Source organism: Nannospalax galili, unplaced genomic scaffold (genome assembly GCF_000622305.1).
Source record: "Nannospalax galili isolate Female #2095 unplaced genomic scaffold, S.galili_v1.0 scaffold2681, whole genome shotgun sequence".
NCBI lineage: Eukaryota > Metazoa > Chordata > Mammalia > Rodentia > Spalacidae > Nannospalax > Nannospalax galili.
In genome coordinates, this window is record NW_008344499.1 from 42,043 (window position 1) to 65,915 (window position 23,873).

General features: G+C 41.0%; 1 protein-coding gene across 1 annotated transcript in view; it reads left to right on the forward strand.

Moving 5' to 3' along the window:
- The first annotated feature begins 6 nt into the window (after positions 1-6).
- Eif2ak3 (eukaryotic translation initiation factor 2 alpha kinase 3) overlaps positions 7-23,873 on the forward strand; it is an 80,835-nt gene continuing 56,968 nt past the window's right edge. The window contains exons 1-2 of the mRNA XM_017800015.2: positions 7-113; positions 14,471-14,600. The gene's annotated coding sequence lies outside the window, so the exon portion shown is untranslated. The remainder of the gene's footprint in view (positions 114-14,470; positions 14,601-23,873) is intronic.

The window sequence follows — 23,873 nt, forward strand, 5'->3', positions numbered from 1 at the left end:
GCGGCGGGCGCCGTGGCTACGGCTGAAGTGACCGTGGAGGACGCCGAGGCGCTGCCAGCCGCAGCGGGGGAACCGGAGCCCGACGACGACGCGGAGCTGCGGCCTCGCGGCAGGTGAGGGCTGCGGACCCGGGACGCACGGTGGTGCTCGAGAACCGAGGAGGGTCGGGGTCCCCCTGGCCCGGCAGCCAGTGAGCGACCTGCGGGCAAGCAAACAGCTGCGACATCTTCCTGTCCTCCGGCTCCGAGCGCCCGCCTGGTCCTTGGCCGTAGGGCTGTTGCAGCATCCTCAAAAGAAGGTGGAGGATGCTTGGAGAACCGAGCGCAGAGCTTAGAAAGCAATGTCACATTCCCTCTTTCATTGTTTTCGCGTTTATCTGTCCTCCCGGTACCCTCTCCCTTCCTCGTTTCCATATGTGAAAAGTCCTATCTCGAGATTGATACGATAACTGTTTTGAGAAAGGACTTTGTAAACAGATGTCTACGTTTTTTCCTTCAATACAAGCCCACTGTGTACCCGATGAGGTTGTGATCTCTGTTTCTCTAATTGAGGTCTGTGAGAACACCTGCATCAGAATTGCTTCGGGATGCCGGTTAAATGGGTAGTTTTCTAGGCTCCGCCCCAATTTTACTCATCCAGATGTTTTCTGGGTAAGAACCCTGAATCCGAAGGTTTAAGAAGCACTCAGGAACAGTTCTTGGACACATTGAAGTTTAAGGGCTGTGGCTAGATTCTTGTATACTGGCAATTCGTTGATATTTACAGGGTTTACCATATAAACAAAATATAGTTTATTTCAGTTGAGTCGTCATGAAATGTAAAATATGCTAATGATAAAGTCATTTGAAGACAGCCAGTCAACACACCTGGAAAGTGATGACACTAGCAAATGGAATGATAAAAGGAGCATTAGCCAGATTAAGCCAGGAAGGGCCAGATCTGGGGTAGAAAGTATTAAGCTTATAACATGGTAATTACTAAATCATAACAAGTTAGATTTAATTTTCAATTAAGTATCAGAACCTTGATACATTTACTTGGAGACTATTTTATAAATAGGCAAAGTATTAAAACTCTCTGTACACCGTTTGAATGTTTATATTTTTAAAGTTTTAAGTAGCAGATGGATAATGAAATTTTCTTAGATTTGCTGAGGCTTCAGCTCTCCTGGAAGAGCAAAGCAGCTGCTCAAAGTAAATTACATAGAATAAGATGTTTTTCTTAGAATGCACACCTATGGGGGCCAGAGAGATGGCTCAGTAATAAAACAACAACAACAACAACAAAAAAAAAAACCTATTGCTCTTGCAGAGGACAGTTCAGTTCTCAGCACCCACTTCCAATTGCTCACAACCACCTATAGCTCTGTTCCAAAGGATCCAATGCCTCTGACCTCCATGGGTACCTGCAGTCACAAGCACACGAGCATGACTCTTTTTTTTTTTTTCAAAAAAGGAATAAGCTGGGCTTGGTGGTGCACGCCTTTAACCCTACACACACACACACACACACACACACACACACAAAAAAAAGAGAGCTGGAGAGATGGCTCAGAAGTTACAAGCATGACTGTTCTTGCAGAACCCAGCACCCACATGGTGGCTAACAACCATTCATAACTCCAGTTCTAGGGGATCTGACACTCTCTTCTGGCCTCTTGCACAACATGGATGTACTTATAAACATCGGAGCATAATACATGCATAATTAAAAAAAAGAAAGAAAAATGCCTATCAGCAGGTGCTTACTGCCCCTGGGAGGAGCATGCAGTCCAGCAGTGGGATGGAACAGGAGGCCTTATTGAAGAACAGAGCAGTTCAAATTAAGTGTCCTGGGTATCCCAAAGTTTCTGTGGTGTTCAGTGGGTGGGGTATGGTAAGGTGCATAAGAAAATTCTACGACACAATGAGTTGTTTCTTAAGAAGTGGGAGGAGTTCTGACAGATGTAGACCTTGAGGCCAGAGCCACAGAGACTGTAAATTGTATTAAGATAATATTTTGTCCCTATGTATACTTTGTGTGTGTGTGTGTGTGTGTGTGTGTGTGTGTGTGTAGAGAGAGACAGAGACAGAGACAGAGACAGAGACAGACTGCTAAATTCATCATTACTTGGGAACATGTTAGAATTCCAGAATCAGGTACTATCCCAGACTCAATGAACCAACATCTGTATTTGAACAAGATTGCCATATGATTCATATACATATTAGTTTGAGAAATGTTATATAGAGTATTTTGAATTGTAGGTCTAATCAAAGTTATGCTGAAATATTTCTCTAGCAACAGTGTCTGTGGAAACTAGAGGTGAGGCTATCAAAAGCAGAGTATTATAGCAGTTCAGTGTTACATGCTATTTAACAGGACTGATGTGAGAGATAGTTGAGGCAAATTCAGCATAGGTACCGTTTAGCGGGGACAGGAAAGAAAAGGTATGGCATTTGAGATTGGACATGATGACTCAAAGGTGTGGCCAGGACATCAGAGAAAGATTGGTAGCTAGGTGGGAATGTGTGACTGGGCAAGAGGGAGGTCAAGGCAATAGCTGAAGTTAGGAGAAAGCCTCAGGAAATGCCTTTATCTTATAGAGAATGAGGAACCAGGAGAGGAAACAGAAGCACAGCTGACTAGGTTGGAGGTATAGGACAGGGTCTGGAAAGAGGTAGACTTGGTGGTGAGCACACTTAATAGTTTGAGTAAAATTGCAGAGATAACAGATTGCAAAAGGGCATGATTCCTCCCTTTCTGCCCCACTCCCTCCTTTCCTCACTGATCGACTGTGAGGAGGGAGCCTGTACAGACGGGCTGAAAATTAAAGGAAGAGATGAAGGTGAGCCAGGCATGGTGGCTCCTGCTTGTAATCTTGGGAAACGAAGGCAGAAGGATTGTTGTGAGCTCTGGGCTACAGACTGAGGGGATCATAGTTGGAGAGATCTACTTGTCAATCCAGAAGAGCACTTTTTTTCCCATTATAAACAATAGTGAAAAATAGAGGAAATTTGCTTGGAAGAAAGTGCATGATCCCTGGCAAGCAGAATTGATTGGGAAAAAATGCCAAGTCTGCCTAATAAGTGTCAAATTAATGTAATTTGAACAGATGAGAAGCTTGGGTGAGTTGGGTCAACAGGAGTTGAATATGCAAAGTTTACTAAAAGTTTTTTCTAAGTGCTCTTTACGAAAGTAAAAAATCTGAAAATATCAGTTCCATAATAATAGAGCAATATCCTGTTTGTTTCAAGGAGAAGAATTAGAGGAACAGATTTGAGTTAACCAAGCGTTTACTACAAACAGCTGTGAAGAACTATGGTGCGTGCAAAACTCTTAAACAGAGGGAGGTGGGGAATTAAGATCTGTATTATTTTTTACCTTGTCTTTTGATGCTTAAGAAGCAAGATGAACCCTACCAGTACATTTTTTCTCTCTTGATAGAATTTCTTGTATTTCATTGGTGTCACTCAGCATGTTCGCTCTGGGTCTCAAGTATGTGACTGAGAATAAGCATTCTTCTTTCCAAAAATGTAAACCTGTTTCTCTAGTAGCAGTATTATTTTGGGGTTTATTTTTATTATTCTAAATTATAAGTATGTGTCTGCATGTGGATATGTGCACGTGAGTGCAGGTGCTCCCAAGAGGCTGGAGGTAAAGGTATTGGATTCCCCTGGAGCTGGAGTTACATGGTTATGAGCCACCTAGCTGAGTGCTGGGAAACAAACCCTGGGTCTTATACAAGAGCAGCATGTGCTTTTAACCTCTGAGCCATGTCTCCAGCCCCCTCTAGTAGCAGTCTTGTCAGCCTCTTGTTAGGCATTGTTTAATTAAACTTTAAATGGTATGGCCACCACAGAAGGTTTGGAAGAGAGCCTTAATCACAACTTAACTGTTAGGTTTTATGGACACTGCCATAGTGTATGTTACCAGCTTTCTAATTGCCACACAAATAGCAAATTGCAAAGTGTTGCTTAGGGTTCCTGCAGTGGGTTGTACGTCTTCACAATGAGGACTTTCTGATAACCTCAGAAGTTGGAAATAGCTAGTTTCATCTTGCCTGCCACACTCATTTGTAAAATATATTTCCCTTTTCCTTGGTCTCTACTTCCTAACAAAAGTATTACTAAAATTGACATTTCTTTCTGTTGCTTAAATATTCCATGCACCTGCAAACAGAATTTTTTGGATTGAGTAAAATAATGTCAGACATTTTGCAAATGTAAGATGATTTAATTCCTCTTTATTTCTCTTCCCTCTCTGTCCTTTCCCAAACTGAGCTGATAAGAAACAAAGGTACAGAAATCTGGTCTTCCTCAGATTTTCAAACATCATCATAGTGTTTTGCTTGTTGTTTTTAACTACTTTGGGCCATTAAATAGCATAGCATCTCCAAATAGAGTGTCGGACTCTCCATCATGTGACTGCCTGAGGTTCAAGATTCCTACACCAGACACTGGAGGGGTTAACTGAAAATCACCTTTAAAGAAGATATAACTTTCCAAGCAAGTTGTAAGCCAAGCCAAATGCACTTTGGGCCAATAATGGATGTCTTTCTCCTCTACAGTTGCATTTGAGCTCAGCTGTGTGTGCTCCTAGGCATTTTGCAGAGGGGACCTGTCTGTCCGCCGCTGTGAGCAATAATGAGGGCATGGCTCTTCATTCCCTGTTACCTGGAGCTCGTTTTCTTTTTCACTTTTTGTTTTCATGAGAGGAGTTGTTTAGGCTTCTTTGTTATAAATTATTTTACAATGCATAGAGGGCCTGTAGATACAGGTTTGTGAGATGTGATAGAACATGTGCTTAGTGTGAGTGAGGCCCAGGATTTAATCTCCAACACCTAAAACAAAATAGAAACACACACACACACACATACACACAAACTAGACAACAACAAATGGTAGAGGAGAAATTATAAGGTACAGAGCTAAATGTGAGGGGAGGAGATTAAATATGTAGTTGTGGGTTTTTTTTGTTGTTGTTGTTTTTTTGGTGTTTTTTTTTTTTTTTGGTCTTTTTGAGACAGGGTCTCCCTGTAGCCCCAGCTGTCCTGGAACTCACTATGTAGACCAGGCTGGCCTTGAACTCACAGAGATCCGCCTGCCTCTGCCTCCCAAGTGCTAGGATTAAAGGCATGTGCCACCACGCCCAGCTAAATATGTAGTTTTTTAAAACCTTGTTCTATTTGCGACTGTTTTGATTAAAATTGTTTCACAAAATAATATAGAAGTGGGGTTTTGTTGTTGTTTTTGAGACAGTCTTATGTAGCCCAGGCTGGCCTTTAACTCCTGATCCTCTGCCTCTACTACCTAAATTCTGAGTTGTTTTTTTGTTTGTTTATTTGTTTTGTTTTTTAAAGACAGGGTATTATTATGTAGCCCAGGCTGGCTTCATATTGATGATCCTCCAGGCTCAGCCTCCCTAGTGCTAGGATTACAGGAATATGCTACCATGTCCAGCCTGAAAAATTATCTGAAAGAAAAGGATAGCTGTTACTGTCATGTTACCTGTAAATTAACTTATGCTTTTTCAAGGTCTAGTCAATAGGTCAAAGTGATCAAGCATAATTGGTAGTGTTGGGTGTTATTGTTTTGACTTGGTGCCTGGCTAGTCTTGTGACAAGTTTAAATACAGGAGATATGATTTAAAAGTTTACTTAGCAGGTGAGGACTAGGAAGTAAAGTACAGTCAGTACTAGTTTGTTTTTGTATGAGAACATAAGCTTCTTTTATTGAGAGCATATGTTTGTATGGAGGATTCTTGGCTCCATTAAAAAAAAGAAAGAAAGAAATAGATTTGGTCAAACCACATTTTCAGCTTTGTGAAGTATTTTCCCCAGAAGAAAAGAAATAGGAAATATTAAAGCAAGCAGTTGTTAATATGTCAGTTATTCAATCCAAACAGTGCTGTCTTGTTACCTGCTGGGAAATTTGTGCAGAAGATAAGGCTCCTTTGAAAATGAGCTTATGAAGGAATTCACTGTATACTTACCAACATCCAGTAAACTTAACTGTCAGGACACAGGTGTTCTAAGTGACACGTCAGGGCAAACAGTTCTTTAAAAATCATGTATTCACTGTGGCATAAAGTCATTTCTGCTAAATTGAGGACATGATCAGAGCAGTTACAAGACGATATCTTGATGACATTTCTGGAAGCAAAACCCACTGCATATTGTAGTAATATAATAGTTGCCACTTGGCAGACTTAGAATTGACTGAATAATAGCCAGGCGTGGTGGCGCATGCCTTTAGTCCCAGCACTTGGGAGGCAGAGGCAGGCGGATCTTTGTGAGTTCGAGGCCAGCCTGGTCTACATAGTGAATTCCAAGACAGCTGGGACTACAGGGAGACCCTGTCTCAAAAAAAGACAAAAAAAGAATTGACTGAGTAATAGAGTTAGGAAACCTGAACTCCCCAGTCCCACTCTAAACATATTTGGTGAATATTCTTAGGCAAGTCACATCTGCACATCTTTCTCAACTTCCTTGTTTGATGTGGATAATGTCTGTATATCATGTAATTAATTCACATAATTAACATTTATTCATTTTATTAAGATAGGCACTGTTAGGTACTGAGAGTAGATAAATATCTTTTCTTTGAGAAGCTGTAACTCTGGCAGAGGTAACTGATTAAAGAATGAACTAGACTACAGTGGGTAATCTCATGTCATCAGAGTAGTCTGAAAGCGAAGAGAATGGAAATGTCAGGTTATCAAACCCTTTACTATAGAAAGTGTCAAGGGCTCAGGGGATGGCTCTGTGAGCAAAAGCACTTGCTACAAAACCTGATAACCTGAGTTTGATCTCTGGAACTCCTATAAGAAATTTGATAAGGTAGCATACATTTGTAATCCCAGTATTTACAGAGACAGGAGAATCACCCAGAAAGAAGCTCACAGACCAGCTAGCCTGGAGTACACAGTGCAGCAGAAACAACAAACGAGTCCTTGCCCCAAAAAACAAGGTGGAAGGAGAGAACCAACTCGAAGCTGTTCTCTTGCCCCCACATGTATGGCCTTGGCACGTTTGTACCTGGGCATGTGCGTGCGCGCGCGCGCACACACACACACAAATGGTAAATAAAAACAATTTGTTTCTTTAGCACTTTGTTTTTATTTTGTGTGTATGAGTGTTTTGCCTGCATGTATGTAAGTGCACTACATGGGTGCCTGGTACCTACAGGGGTCAGAAGAGGGCATAGGATCCCCTAGAACTGGAGTGAAGGACTGGTGTTAGCTACCATGTGGGTGTTAGAAACTGAACCCAGATCCCAGGAGGCAGAGAAAGAGAATCGGGAATTCAAGACCATCCTTTACTATATAAGATGTTTGAGGCCAGCCTGGGCTATATAATATACTGTCTAAAAAAAAAAAAACCCACAAAAATTTCAACCTCTTTGCTTTGAGTTAGAACTATATCAAACCTTAGATAAGAATTATAGTTATTTCTTTCCAGAAATCCTGAATAGTTTAAAGTATTTCCTTTAAAGGTGGGGCAGTGTGGACAAGCAAGATGGCTCAGCAGTTAAGAGAACTGGGTGCTCTTGCAGAAGACCAGGTTCAATTCCCAGCACCTACATGGCAGCTTACAACTGTCCATAACTCAGTTCCAGGGAATCTGACACCCTCTTCTGATCTCCATGGACACTGCATGACATGGGTGCACTTACACCCATGTAGGCAATACACTCATGCACATAAAATAAAAAACAATAAAAATAAAATATTAAAAATAAATTTTAAAAAAGAAAGTTCATGACTGTGGTTTAAATGTCCCAAGAGGACGGTAAAAGAGGAAGGCAGAGGTGATGTCTGCTTTAGATGTCAGATGGCAAGATGGATGGTCATGCTGCACAGAGAGGAATAGGAAGACAAGATTGTGGATAGAAGTTTAATTTTCTGAATGTGTTGTGATAACAGGAAGATCCTGCTGAAGATGCATAGTTATGGTGAAAGGGATGGTGAACCGCAAACACCTTATAGGTTTGGGGGTGTTGGTTTCTGCACATAAACTGTGGCTTTGGCTCCACAGAAAGGGCACGCATTACAACCAGGGGAAATACTTGCTAAGCAGAGATTGAGAACTGTAAGACAGAGAGGTGAGAGGCTGCAAGAAACCGGTCCTCTAGGAAGCAAAGTTTCCGTGGAGACCTTTGATAAGGGACATGGATCCAGCAGATAGGAGGTCCCTGAAAGCCTTCCTTGAGAGTAGCTGGGAAGATTTGGGCCATTGCTTGCTGGGGAATCATGCAAACAGATGCCCTTCTAAGTTAAAGAAATAGAACTTCCAACAGCAGTTAATTTACCTAAGGTCCTAACATGTCATAAATTTTTCCTCCTTTGTTGCAAGTTAATTTGCACAACTGGTCTTATCATGAAACTCACCTGGAGTGTTAGGATACAGTGTCTTGTGAACCTTTCATTGTTTTCAACAGCTCTAGACGCAGGGTGATTTTTTTTTTTTCTTTTTAAGACGGAGTCTCCCTGTAGCCCAGGCTAGCCTTGATCTCAAAGAGAACCACCTGCCTCCACCTTCCGAGTCCTGGGATTAAAGGCTTGCACCACCACACTTGACCTTCCAGATAGCTTTCATGATCATGCAGTTTTGAGTTACATTGAGCTAGATGAAGTAGCCACATTTTACTGATGAAAAAGCAAGTTGAGGGGCTGGTGAGATGGTTCACCAGATAAGGCATTTGCTGCCCTTCTGTTATGAAGACAAGAGTACAGATCCCCAGAACCTTCCCTCCTCCCCTTCCCCCCACTCCCAGCAAGCTGGTTAACTAGACTAGAGGGAATTGGTAAGCTCTTGGTTCCATAAGAAATCCTGCCTCAATAATGTAGAGAGGTTACAGAGGTGGCTCTGCCTTGGAGAGCACTTCCTGTTCTTCAAGAGGATTTGAATTGTCTTCCTTCCACCTACCTCTGGCAACTCACAACTGCCTGTAACTCCAGCTCTAGACGAGCCAATACTTTCTGGCCTCTTCCGGTACGTGTGCCCACACATATGTGGCACAGACACATACACACATAAATAAATAAAAATAAATCTTGTTTAAAAGTTCTTTAAAATAGGGGACTGGAAAGATGACTCAGTGATTAAGAGCACTGGCTACTCTTGAAGAGGACACAGGTTCAGTTCCCAGTGCCCACATGGCAGCTAACAGCCATCCGTAACTCCAGTTCCAGGGGATCTGACACCCTCTTTTGACCTCCTTGGGCATTGTATGACATGCATCCACTTACATATATGCAGGCAATACATTCATATGCATAAAATAAGACTAATAAATAAAGTTTAAGGTTCTTTAAAGTAGAAATCCATTGAAGAAAACATCTGATGTCAACTTTACCCACCCATGTACCCACCACACACATACACATGTAAAACACATAAGTATATAAATGAAAAAATGATTAAAAACCAAGTTGAGTGAACTCTGAGAGAATAAAGGCAGAGCCATAGGGTGTGCACCAGGTCTGACTTGCAGGCCACACCTTTGGTTTCTTTGATTCTTGAATAAATTAAGTGTTTTTCATCTTTTTCAAATTAAGGCATGCACAGGGAGACAAATAGCCTTACATTCACCCTCTTTTCACCTGTGCTCTGATGCCTGTGTAATCGCTGTCTTTCCTTATCCACTCAACCTAAGCTGTTTTTTCACAGTATCTGTCACCTTGCTGCTTTCTCAATCTGTGCTGGTGAGCATCTCTCACTGTGATTAGTGGTCTGCAGAGCTACACATCTGTCCCCATGCTGCTGCTCAATTCCAGCTTCAGCACCAGGGATCTCTCCCTCAGGACACATGCTGTAGGAAGGAGCCACAGAGAACATGCCTAGTATGGAACTGCCCACTTATCATCCACTGTAGCCTGTAACACAAGAGGGAAGAGGATTTTGCAGGTTCCTTTATTAATAGTTGGCAGAACTTGTAAGGGAACCTGCTGTTATTTACATTAAGAGGAGTTGTACTAATAAAGCGTTCCCCGATCAAATCTGTGAACCAGTTTACATTTAAGTATCAATACCAGTTAAGACATTGACATATTGGGGCTAGGAAGATGACTCAGTGTTGAGAACACCTGCTGTTCTTCCAGAAGACCTGGGTTAGATTCCCAGCACCCACATAGTGGCTAACAACTGTCTGTAACTCTAGTTCCAGGGGATCCTACACCCTCTTCTGGCCTCTGTAGGCATTGCATGACCGGGTGCACTTACATACATGCAGGCAAAACACCTATACACATGTAATAGGAAAAAAAAGGTATTTATGTTTCTGTCCACATGTTTGTATTTTGAAATAGTGCTTGAATTTGTATATGCTTTTTAAAATATAGTAATGAAAGTATTTTCTTAGGTAGTACATAATTTAAATGTTATTCTTGGTTTAAGAACAATGTCTTATGTATCCTAGAAAATGATAAGCTGTCAGATATAAAAGAAATTTAAAGTTTAGTGACATGCATACCAAGCACCATAGAGGAGTAGTACATTTCTCAAAAAAAAAAAAAAATTAAAGCAGAATAGATGAGCCAAAAAGTATATATTTGACTCAGTTAAAGAATAGTGAAATATTAGACTTCAGATTATCAAGCATACATTCTTATGCACACATGACAGTTATATGTACATTTTATTGACTTTTTCCTCCCTTTGATTGTGGGAGGTAGAATGTTGTAATTTTCTGAATGTACTTCTCACAAAGACTGGCCGCGTCCTCAGAAAAAGTAGAGCCTTTTGGTTGTTTTAAGTAGGTAATAATGATTAGCGACAGTGTTAGCTCGGAATTTAAGAAACACCAGAATGTTAATAAACAGTGTTGGTTATGAATTTTTAAAAATGGTGTCTAAAGTGTTCTGTCATCTCCATAAGTTTTCATGAGCTAGCATAGCTTATTTATACTAAGATTTGTTTCAGTTGAAGTTTTGTTGTTTTGTTATTCAGCCATTATTTGAGGTTAATGATTACTGAACTGAACAGAAAAGAATTAGACTTTCTATGTTAACTTGGAGTGCATTAACTTGGCTCTTAATTAACTCTTGATCTCAACTAAATTAGATTCCATTATTTTTATTTATAAAGTGGTATATATGTTATAATTTTGTTAGTGTGTTTGTTTGTGACAATATCTCCCTGTAGCCCCAGCTGGCCTGGAATTCAGAGATCCACCTGCCTCTTCCTCCCAAGTGCTAGGATTAAAGACATGTACCACCACACCCAGAAAGTTATAAATTTTATACCCTTCATTATAAACTATTTCTTAAATTAGTCTCCTCCCATTACATTTGTTTAGAAAGTAGGACAGCATCCAGGCATGGTAGTATATACCTGTCATTCCAGCAGTCAGGAGGCTGAGGGGTGAGGATCTGTTGACCTCAGGAGTTCTAGACCAGCCTGGGCAGCAGGCAGAAGGTTTAGAGAATGGAGTTGGACTGTTCCTTTTCTTTGGTTTGTTATCTAAAATTAGATTTCATAAATTAGACTAAAAGTTACCACTTAAAAATTCAGAATGAGAGGGCTGGAGAGGTAGCTCAGAGGTTAAGAGCACTGGCTGCTCTTGCAGAGGACCAGGGTTCAGTTCAGTTCCCAGCACTCACACAATGGTTAACAACTGTCAGTAACTCCAGTTCCAGGGGATCCAACTCCCTCTTCTGACCTCCATGGACATTTGACTCACAGGTACACTTACATATGTGCAGGCAAAACACTCATACACATAAAATAAAAATAAGTAATTAAATTTTTTAAAAAATTAAAATGAGAAAATTAGTGCATAGTTTAGAAAAATTTTTGTGTTGTATTTTGTTTTGTTTTTGTTTATGAGACAGGGCTTCACTATGTATCCCAGGCTGACCTTGAACTTGGGTCGCCCAGGCTAGCCTGCTGGAGATCCTTCTGAGTACTGGGATGACAGGGTTTACTGCCACACCTCACAGATTATTCTCTGAAAGGTTTCAAATGGATTTTATGAACTTATTTTCTTGGTTAATTAATGGCTTTACTTGGTACGTTAAGTGCAATAGAAAGGATAAAGTTGTACCTTATAATCCTAACTAGGAACCCAATATATATATATATATATATATATATTTGGAATTTACATAGTCTTTAAGTTTTGAATTACACTTACTTATTGTATGTGTTTGCATGTGTCCACACTTATGAAGGTCAGAGGACAACCTTCTGGACTTGACTTTCCTCCTGTATATCATATGGGTTCCAAGAATTAAACAGGAGTCTCAGGCTTGGCAGCAAGTGTCTTTCCTAGCTGAGCTACCTCACTGGCCTTTCCATGGTCTTTAAAGCAGGCAGATGAACCTAATGAATTCCTAGAACCACTGTTCAACTCATTCCTCATCCAATATGTAGTTTATAGAGAGACTGCCCTGTGTATGGGGTATACATTCCAGGTAGAGCAATAGTAGCTCCCAAAACCTGAGGGAAGCCATACACGAAATATTTGAAGAATCCAGGATTCTCAAGGAAAAATTCATTTTGCATATGTGAACTTTGGTATGTGAAGAAGCCTGTTACATTATCTCAATATGGTAGACAAACATGTATGTCCATACCTCAGGAGTGAGCTTAGAACTAAAATACAAATTTGGGATTTGCCAGCACAGAGATGTATTTAAAGCTGTGAGACTGGATGAGAGCACCTAACATTTACTCATAGGTAGAGCTGTTTTAAGAGAGAAGAAAGATGGGGCTAGAGAGGTGGCTCAGCGTTAAAAGCACTGACAGCTCATATAAAGGATCTGGGTTCATTTCCTAGCACCCACATGGCCGCTAGCAGCCTTCTGTAACTCTACTTCCAAGGGATTCAACACCTTCTTCTGACCTCTACAGGCATTGTATGCAGATGGTACACTTATATGTGTGCAGGTAAAACACTCATACACATATAATAAAAATAAATAAATAGGCTGGGTGTGGGCACGCCTTTAATCCCAGCACTTGGGAGGCAGAGGCAGGCAGATCTCTATGAGTTCAAGGCCAGCCTGGTCTACATAGTGAGTTCCAGGACAGCTGATGCTACAGGGAGACCCTTCTTCAAAAAGATAAAATTAAAAATAAGTAAATAAATAAAATAAATAAATAAAACCAAAGTTAGTGGTCGTGAGCTAAAGTCAGATCAGTCAGCACAGTTACCTTTTTCTTCACACTGCTCAGATGTAGGGATGAGACCATGGAGAAAGCTAGATTTAGCCAGAATTGCAATTCTAGAAGTTAAACACGGCAAATAAGAGAGGGAATGAGGAGTTGAGGATGTGGAGGGTGTCCTTAAGATGAAGGACTCCAGAATTTAAACTAGATAAGAAAGCGGGCGAAGGCAAGGTGGCAGTGAGGGACGTGGGAGCCACGGCTCATATCTTCTGGTGGGATCAGAGGTTTGCTGGAGTCAGCAAAGAGGAAGTGAGCCAGAAAGAGCAGGGTTGGTGGCTGGGGTGAGAGTTCGAAATTTGGTAACGACAAAGTCCAAGGTCTGACATGAGAGGCTGAGACAAGGCAGACACAATGAAAACCCAAAGGACTGAGTCACAAGTAGTATATGAGGTAACGACAGTCACCAGCAGCTGACCTTAAGGAATAAAGTTGGTGGCTAAGAACTGAGTAAATGTCAGCATACGCCCAATAGGAGAGATGGTTGATGGATCAGTGTGATCCTAAGGATTTTAAGGAAGAAGAGGAAGAAAATGACTGAGGAGTAGCAATGAGATGAAAGCCTGATGAGCAAGGGTTATGGGAGAAAATGCTCTTTATTCAATGGGGAAGCCATGTCTTAGGGAAACTTAGCGTGAGAGCAAGAAGCAAAGTGAACAAGTGAACGTTTAGGGAGGGGCTGGGGAGATGGCTTAGCTGATAAAGTACTTATGACACAAACACAAGGACTAGAGTTCAGATTCCTAGAACCCACCCAAAATCTGGGTGTAGAGGTACGCTCCTGGAATCCCAGCACTGTGGAAGTCGAGACAGGACTCTCCCTGGGGTTCACTGACTAGCCAGTCTAGCTAGTTGATGAGCTGCAGTTCGATGGGAGACCCTGTCTTAATAAGGTGGAAAGTGATTGAGGCTTAGAAAGGTATCAGACTTTGACCTCCAAACCCCACACACCCTGTGCATGCATTACATACACAGGAATGTTTGGGGCAGAGTATGTTGCAAAGGATTGCCTCTCCAGAGATGGGGAGAGGTGGGAGGACAGGACAGAGCCAAGGAACTTGAGATTCTTCTGGTAACTAGGGTGTAGAAGGAGGCAAGATCTAGGAATTTGGGGCTTTTTATAAAATACTTAAACAGATAAAGGGCATATTGAAATTGTGTTGCTCTAAAGACAGGTTGTGCTGGCAAGACCATTAAGTGTCGATCGGTGGTGGCCTCTCTTCGTCCTTCTTACCATAGGCCTGAGAGGGACTTGTTTTCTTCAGTGTACAGTGTCTTGAGTAGCTTTCCAATTTTCTCCTATTCGTTCTTGATTTACAGATCCTTAGTAATTATCAGTACTCTAGATGGACGAATTGCTGCCTTGGATGCTGAGAATCATGGGAAAAAGCAGTGGGATTTGGATGTGGGATCTGGCTCCTTGGTTTCATCTAGCCTCAGCAAGCCAGAGGTAAGAATGCTTTATTACTAGAAAACTTAAGTTTCAATAAAGTTTAGCAAATCTCACTACAGTTGTTGTTTTGTTTTCTTGTAAAATTTGCCTCTGGGCCACTGCCTAGGTTTGAGACATTGATGAGACACTGAAGGGTTCTGTTCTTCAGTTCCTCTCCTGCAAAATGGGGTAGATAATAGCGCCTACTTAGAATACATGCATTAAATGAGGTAATCATATACACAACTGACTGAGGAATAGTGCCTGCTATCTGCATATAGCACATCACTGATTTAGCATGGTCATGTTATTACCACAGGACCCCCAGAGATAACAAGGCAGACAAAAACATAATTGAAATTTTCTAGTTAAAAAAATCCATGCTATGCTGGGCGTGGTGGCACATACCTTTAATCCCAACACTTGGGAGGCAGAGGCAGGTGGATCTCTGTGAGTTCAAGGCCAGCCTGGTCTACATAGTGAGTTCCAGGCCAGCTGGGGCTACTGGGAGACCCTGTCTCAAAAAGACAAAAAAAAAAAAAAAAAAAAAAAAAAAAAAAAAAATCCATGCTGCAGAGCTATTCTCTGCATTGCCCCTGAAGTGTACATCCTAATTTTTTAAATTGTTTAAACTAGGATACTCTTAAATTTTTATTTTATTTGACATTAGTGTATATGTGAGAGAAAGATTAAGTGCAGATATACATGTGTAACCCTGTACATATGGAGGTCAAAGGACAACTGCTTCTACTGTGGGTTCCAAGGACCAAACTCAGATGGTCAGGCTCATGGTGCAGCACTTTTATCCATTGAGCCATCTCACTGGCCCTGATTCTAGGCATAATTATCTCATTTTCATTTTTTGCAGATAATCTGTATTTACTGGTTTTGAGCTCTAGAATGGTAGAGGGGACCAGGCATGAAGTCAAACCATGCATCCAACACTACTCTGGGGCCCTCCTCTGACTCCACTTATCCATCTTTGGCTTTATGATAGCTGACATGGAAGCAGTACCCTATTTTCCAGAATGCTCTCGGTTGTCCACCACATCAAGTCCTAACTATGGACGCTCCCAGGGTAGTCTTTCCTTAAAAAGCCCTTTAGCTGGCATTAAATTGGCATTAAAGCCTGCCACGAGGTGCTTAAAACAACCTGAATAGTGCTGGTGGAATTTTCTGATGGGAAGACTGCTACCAGCTACTCATCTGTAATAACACACTTCCTCTGTCTTCCAGGAAACCCAGCCTGAATTCATTTCTGCTATACCAAGGCGGGTACTTAGGGAGAGAGCATTGCTAAATCTCCACATTTCCTGTGTGCAAAGCCCTGACTAGATTTTGAGAGAACAGCAGTTGGTTTTAGGCTTTTGGGGTTTTTCTGTTTTGTTTTGTCTTGTTTTTGTCAGACAGCATGCTAATATATTTTTTGACATTAATGAGATCGAGGCCAGCTTTGCCTATAGTAAGTTCCAGGCCGACTGGGAACATACAGAAAGACTGTGTCTCAAAAAAAACCCCAAACAAGCAAGAAAAGGATTATTAATGCAGGGCTTCAGAGTTGCCTCAGCAGTTAAGAGCACTGGCTGCTCTTACAAAGGACTCAAGATTTAGTTCCCAACACCCACATGACCGTTACATACCGTCTGTAACTCTAGTTCCAGAGAATCTGATGCCCTCTTCTAACCTCCACAGGCACTGTATGACATGGGTGCACCTACGTACATGCAGGCAAAATATACTCGTACACATAAAAATAAGTAATTTTTAAAAAAGAATTATTGATGCAAATAGCATTTTGATTAAAAATTAAAGTTTCTGCCAGGTGTGGTGGCACACACCTTTAATCCCAGCACTCAGGAGGCAGAGGCAGGTGGATCTCTGTGACTTCGAGGCCAGCCTGGTCTCCATTAGTGAATCCAGGCCAGCTGCAGCTACAGGGAGACCTTGTCTCAAAAAGACAAAAAAAAAAAAAAATTTAAAGTTTCTGAATTAAATTCAGATTTCTTTAATAAAATATTTTATAAAAATAAAATGACTTAGTATCACAAATAAACAAGCACTCCTTATGCAGCTGACTGGGGAATAACACAGGAGGTTAGGACTTCAACTCTCCATGCAGTCAAAAATCTGTGTAGAAATTTGGTCCCTCAAAAACTTCTAATACCCTGCTATTGAACAGAAGCCCTCCCTGTTGCTAATATAAACATCTATTAATACGTATTTTGTGTGTTGTGTAGATTATGAATGATGGGAAATACTCAAGAACTACTTAGGAAATCACTTTTTTAAAGGGAGGAAGGATTGATTTTGGCTCACTGAAGGGGTACAGTTTATCATGGCTGGAAAACCATGGTGGCCAGAGATTGCTCACATCTGGGTGGGTTAGGAAGCAGAGAGAAAGCCAAATGCAAGGCTGGAATGTAAACCTCAAGGCCCACCCTCCAGTTATCCACTTTCTCAAGCTGGCCGTACTTCTTAAAGCTTTCACAGCCTTCCAACACAGTGCTACCAGCTGGGAACAAAGTACTCAAACATACAAGATCTCGTTCTACTGAGATATGCAACTTGCTGGAGAGAGAACTTTCTCCGTGGGGATAATAAGCATCACATGTTGTCATTGTACATGCATCATCACAACACTTGCGTGCACTCCTATAGCAATAGAAGGTGGTTATAAAATTATTGTAGTAGTGCAGTGGGTGTTTTCTTATAGGGCTTATACTGAGCACAATATTTTATAACTGTATTAATTCAACTGTAAACCTAAAAATTTACAGCCAATTTTGAAAGAGATGCATCTTAGCTCTGGAAATTGGTATTGAATATGTCAATGCTGTTGTAATAAAATGCTTCTTCTAATTATATGGTTATTAAATAAATAATTAAAAAAATATATCCAGGCATGGCTGCCCATGCCTGTAATCCCAGCATTTAGGAGGTGGAGGTAGGAAGGTTATTTTCCACTGTCTTGTGAGTTTGAAGCTAGCCTGTGCTACTTGAGACCCTGTCTCAAACAAGAACACAGCAAAAAATTACTGAAACTTATGCACCCGTAGACAATACATGACATTATTTGAAGTCAAAAGGAATGTAAATAAAAATCAATTGTAGAGCTAGGGTTGCAGTGCTTGCCTGGCATGCATAAGGCTGTTGGTTTGATCTCCAGCACTATAAAAAGCAAACAAATGAAAAAACAACCTTCTCCCAACAACTGGAACACCCACTGCACTACTAAATTCAGATGTTTAAAAAATTTTTATGTTTTTATTTTATGTGTATGAGTATATTGCCTGCATGTCTGTAAGTGTACCCGTGTCATGCAGTGTCTGCAGAGGTCAGAAGAGGGCCTCAGATTCCCCTGGAACTAGAGTTATGGATGGTTGTTAGCTGCCATGTGGGTGCTGGGAGCAGTCAGTGCTCTTAACTGCTGAGCCATCTCTCCAGCCCAACTTAAAATTTTTTAAATGGTATTCAAATGATTAGTACAGCTTTAGATAAGCATTTATTTGTGTTCTGGAACTGTGCTTGGGTGTGCATGTTTTCCTTTATTTTAAAACTAGACATGAAAGATGACCAGCAAAATGAGAAGATTATAAGCTGCTTTTATCTGAGGTAATTTTGCAGTGTATTGTAGTGATTCAAAGCATGCGTGTGCTTGCAAACTGAAACACACAAAGAGGAAAGTTGTGCGGTCTGAGCAAGTGGACCGGAAGTAACTGACATTTGAAGTGCCGCGTGTGTGCGCCTTAAGCAGTGAGTAATACCCCCGGCTTTCCTTACAAATAGCAAACATGTTGGTCTTTAAACTACAGTTTAACCTTCCTAACCATCCTTGTTTTCTGTGCTTTAACAATGATCTCTTCCACCCATCTTTAACCATATTTCCTTTGCACAGAATGCTTTGAAATGTTGAAATCTAAGCATGATTTTTAAATCTCACTGTGTACCTTTTAAAAACTTTTTAAAACTTTTATTTACTCTTGATTTCTTAAGTTACATTTTATTTTGTATGTGCATGCCTCTGTGTGTGTGTGTGTGTGTGTGTGTGTGTGTGTGTGTGTGTTGGCGTGTGTGTCATGGCCTGTATGTGGAGGTCAGAGGACAGCTTGTGAGAATTGGCTCTCTCCTTCCACCTTTGGGTTCCAAGGATTGACCTCAGGTCATTAGACTTGGTGGCAAGCACCTTTACCTGCTGAACCATCTTGTTAGCCCTCACTGTGCACCTTTACAGCAGTAAATGAAAGACTCTTTTGGAAGGTGGAGGTAGAAGGAACAGAAGTTCAGAGTCATAGTAGTGCATAGTAAGTTTAAGTTAGCCTTGACTATGTAAGACCTTGTTCTTTCAGTCCCCACCAAAAAAAAAAAAAAATAGGAAGAGAAGGAAGGAAAGCGGAAAAGAAGGGATGAAGAAAACACCAATAGCTATTTTTAATGCAAGAAAAAAAGTCCATGGGTTAACAAGATGGCTTAGTGGGTAAAGACACTCCAAGCCTAATGACTAGAGTTTGATGTTCAGGACCCACATGGTGGAAGAAAACTACTACCACAAGGTGTCCTCTGATCTCCTCATGTGCGTGCGTACATACATACATACATACATACATACATAAAATAAATAAATAAATGTAATATTTTTTAATCCCAAGACCTCTTTATATTATTTAGCTTTTGATTTTCTACTTTATAGAGGTGGGAGAGAAAATCTAAAAGTATTACTCATCCATTTGTGATGACATGGTAGCTTTACTAGATTTTTGTGTTGCCCCAAGTTCTTGGGACCATTCCTTATGCATGTGTCTAATATGTAGCTATGCTAATAGCATTATCCTCAGCATTGTAGTATATACTTGATATTCCTTCTTCCATGTTCTCATAGTAACCCTCCTGAAGTTGGTAAGTTGGTTCCATTTTTATTTTAAAATATTTTTAAATGTTTTATTTATAATTTTATGTGTATGAGTGTATTGCCTGTATGAATGTAAATGCACCTGTGTCGTGCAGTGCCAGTGGAGGTCAGAAGAAGGCATTGGGTTCCCCTGGAACTGGAGTTACAAATGGTTGTTAGCCGCCACGTAGGTGCCGAACCTGAGTCTTCTGCAACAGCAGCCAGTGCTCTTAATCATTAAGCCATCTTTCCAGACCCCAAGGTTCCATTTTTTAAAAGAGGAAAATCTAAGCCCAGGGAAGTTATTTCCTTGAACTTATAGCCCTACTGTGTGATAAAGACTGAGCCCAGGCTGTCCTGGCTGTCCTGTGTTTGTTTGCTCTGAAGCACTTTCCACATTGATATGTGTATACTTAGGTTGTTCCTAAAATACAGTCAGTCTCAGATTCTTTGGTCTTAGGATCCTTCTATATTTATATTTTTAAATTTTTTGGGAGGGGGGGCTGTAGCCCCTGTAGCCCCAGCTGGTCTAGAACTCACTATATAGACCAGGCTAGCCTCAAACTCACAAAAATCCGCCTACTTTTGCCTACTGGGTACACCACCACACCTGGAAATTTACAATTTTTTTAGTATGGAGGGCACATACCAGGGCACAGGTATGGAGGTCAGAGAATAACTTTCAGGAGCCAGTTCTCTCCTCTACAATGTGGGTCTCAGGACTCAAGCTCAGGTCGTCAGGCTTGGAGACAAGTGCCTTTACCCACTGAGCCATCCTGCAGCCTCTATATTACTAAACCTTATTAAGGGTGCCAAGGAGCCCTTTTCTCCATAGATTATACCTACTTATTTTATTTATTTATTTTTGAGACAGGGTCTCACTATGTAGCCCAGGCTGGCCTTGAATTCATTAGCAGCTATTCACTCATATTCATCAGACATGCTGCATGTGTGCACAAGTGCCTGACACACGCTTCCTAATAAGTCATGAAGAACAGAAAGAAGTACCCACAGTCATGATTTAATAAAACCTATCATCTTTGTTGCTTCAAGAATTTTGTGGGGCTGGAGAGAGAATTCAGCAGTTAAGAGTGCTTGCTGCACTCATCATACTAAGTGACTTAACCTCCTGGACCTCCAACTCCAGGGGATCCAACTCCCTGCTCCAGCCTCCAAGGGCACCCACACATGCATGTGCAGACTTATATTTATAAAATAAATAAAATATTTTTTCGAAAATAATTTTTGTATTTCTTTTTCTCTCTCCATCCCACCCTGCCTCCTCTCCCCCGTCTTGTGGCAGGGTCTCCCTGTATAGCCCAGGCTGACCTGGAACTCACAATCCTCCTGCTTTAGCCTCCTGACTGTTGTATTTACAGGTATACACCATAGTACCTGGCTAGCATTTCAATTTCCTTTAAAAATTGTGTGTGTGTGTGTGTGTTGTATGTGTGAGGTCTTACACATTCTATGCATATGCTTTAAGACTGAACCATGTCTCTAGCCCCATCAAGAACATCCCACATCCTATCCCACCACTATAATCCCAGCACTGGAGAGGCAGAGGCAGGAGGATCACTGCAAGTTCAAGGGTAGCCTGGCCTACATAGCAAGTTTGAGGCCAACCAGATCTATATAGGGAGACCCTGCCTCAATTATTAATAATAATAATGATAATAACAATCTTCTGATGCTCCAAGTGAATGGCAGTGAAGAGCATAAGATCTGCTATGCAGCAGGAGCTTTAGCAAACATTGTTCTTATACCATCAGAGCAAATAGCAACACCAATAAAACCCCATTGTGAAAACTGTTCGACCTCCTGTACCCTTCAAGGAATCCAGAGACCACACTTTAAGAATTGTTAATCTATGGGTTGGAGAGATGGCTCAGAGGTTAAGAACACTGGCTACCCTTCCAGGGGACCCGGGTTAAATTCCTAGCCCCTACATGGCAGCTAACAATCATCCTTAACTCCAGTTCCAGGGGAACCTGGTGCCCTCTTCTGACCTTGTGTTGCACAAGGGTGCACTTATATACATGCACGCAATACACTCATTCACATAAAATAAAAATAGTAAATAAAATATTAAGAAACAAAAAATATTTTATTTAGTTTTATTTTATGTGTATGAGTGTATTGCCTGTATGTATGTGAGTGCACTGTGTCATGCAATGCCACAGAGGTCAGAAGAGGGCATCGGATTCCCCTGGAACTGGAGTTAAGGATGGTTCATAGCCACTATGTGGGTGCTGGAAATTTGACCTGGGTCGTCCTCAGGAGCAGTCAGTGCTCTTAACTGCTGAGTCATCTCTCCAACTCCTAAATAAAATGTTTTTTAAAAAGAATTGCTGATGGAAAAATTATAAGAATATTTGTGAGATTATAAGCATATTTGCAAAGAGAAGGGAATGTATTGTAAGCTGGATCCATTGGCATTCAAGGTGTACGCTACCCAGCTTCTAGAAGTTCTGTTCAAAAGTTGGGCAAAATACCACAAAAAGGATCAAAAACTGCTATTTGAAATGCCCCAAACTGGATGTAGAGCAACAGAACCTTTCTAAATGCATCTGGTACACTTTTTTAGGAGGGTCCCTACACTTGCTAAGAGTTACTATTCCCTGTCTTAAATTGAGCATTTAGTTGGAAAGGATCATGTAAAAGGAAAGTGTGTTACAGCAGGCAGAAAGAATTGGTGTGGAGATACAGCAGGTGCCTCTTTGGTGACAGTAATCCATCTGGGTCCTCCTGTGTATGGTTGTCAGGTTCTCTCAGCTTTCGTCAGGAGTCATATGAAGATTGAGCTCACGAGACCTGAGAAGATGGATTCTCTGAGCAGCAACTGTCAGCGTCACTTACTAATTTAGCAAGACAAGGGATAAAGGATTTGGTAAACTGTATAATAATTTTAAGGTAGTATTGATTGAAGAGTTGATTATGGCTCACATGTACATTGACTAGAAATTGAAAAACAGCACAGGAACTTTTTAGGCCTTGTAGTGTTGTGGGACCAGAGTGTGGGAGTTTCTTTACTAGTCACGGTTGCTCCATCAGCTTGCTGTATGAGGTTAGACACAGTGGTACACACCTATAATCAGCACTCCAAAGGCTGAAGCAGGAGGATAGTGACTTCAAGACCAGCCTTGTTTATATAGTAATACCTTGTTTCAAAGCACAAAAACAAAACTAGGCCTGCCTATAACCCCAGTCGTGGGAGGTAGAGATAGATGGATAAGGCATTCAAGGTCATTCTCAGCTGCATAGTGACTTCAAGGCCAACCTAGGTTACATGAAACCTTGTCTCAAAAATAAACCAAACAAAAAGACAAAAACAAGGAGCTCATGTAATGGCTTGCCCTTCTAATCCCAGTTCTGGAGGAGTGGAGACCATAGGATCCCTGAGGCTTGCTAGCCAGCTAGTTCAGTGAGAGGCCCTGCCTCAGAACATACTGTAGAAAGTGATTGAGGAAGACACCCATTGTTGACCTAGCATCCATATGCATGTACGTACTTCTCCCACACAAACACATATGCACATGTATACACATAACAAAGTTTTTATTTTCATTAAAAGCATGCATTCATTGCAATTTATCACTAGGTTCATATCTTACTGTGTCCTTGCTTGTTCTGATGTCCTGAATTTTTTCTGATCCAAAAGCATATAAAATAGTGTATTGTGTGCTTTTTATGGTATTTTATGTCAATGAAAATTCCTGGTAGACAAGGCAGATTGACAGTTCCATTAAGAGTATTTTGTACTATATTTAGAATTTCATGTGTCAGGAAGGTTGTGGTACCTTGGGGAAACAGATCTCACTTGCCACTCCTTCCTGTTGACAAGGTGTCTACAAACTTCCTCAGAAGAATGATGGTACAAAACCAACCTACTACCATACTTATGAGTGTGTCGTGATGAATGGGGAACCTAAAGTTCACAACTTTTTTTTTTTTGGTCTTTTTGAGACAGGGTCTCCCTGTAGCCCCAGCTGTCCTGGAACTCACTATGTAGACCAGGCTGGCCTTGAACTCACAAAGATCTGCCTGCCTCTGCCTCCCAAGGGCTGGGATTAAAGGTGTGCGCCACCATGCCCGGCTTAAAGTTCACAACTTTTAACAAATGTATGTTCCCTGGACAATGAGCCCAATATTTTTTGACAGTTAATAGTAGCTAAGAATTTTGCTTTTAATTTTCAGAAGGACCTCCTGAGGTGAAATCTGATTGGCTTTTTCTCTGGTAATTTAAATACAGGTTCACCTTGAAAAAGCATGAAGGAGATTTGGCTATGGTTCCTCACTGATTATCTTAAATTTTGAATTTAACAAATAATAATTTTTAATAGGCTTTTTCTTTGGAGGTGTCTGGGTAGCCCTTGGATCATACTTCAAATCTCAGTAGACTAGGG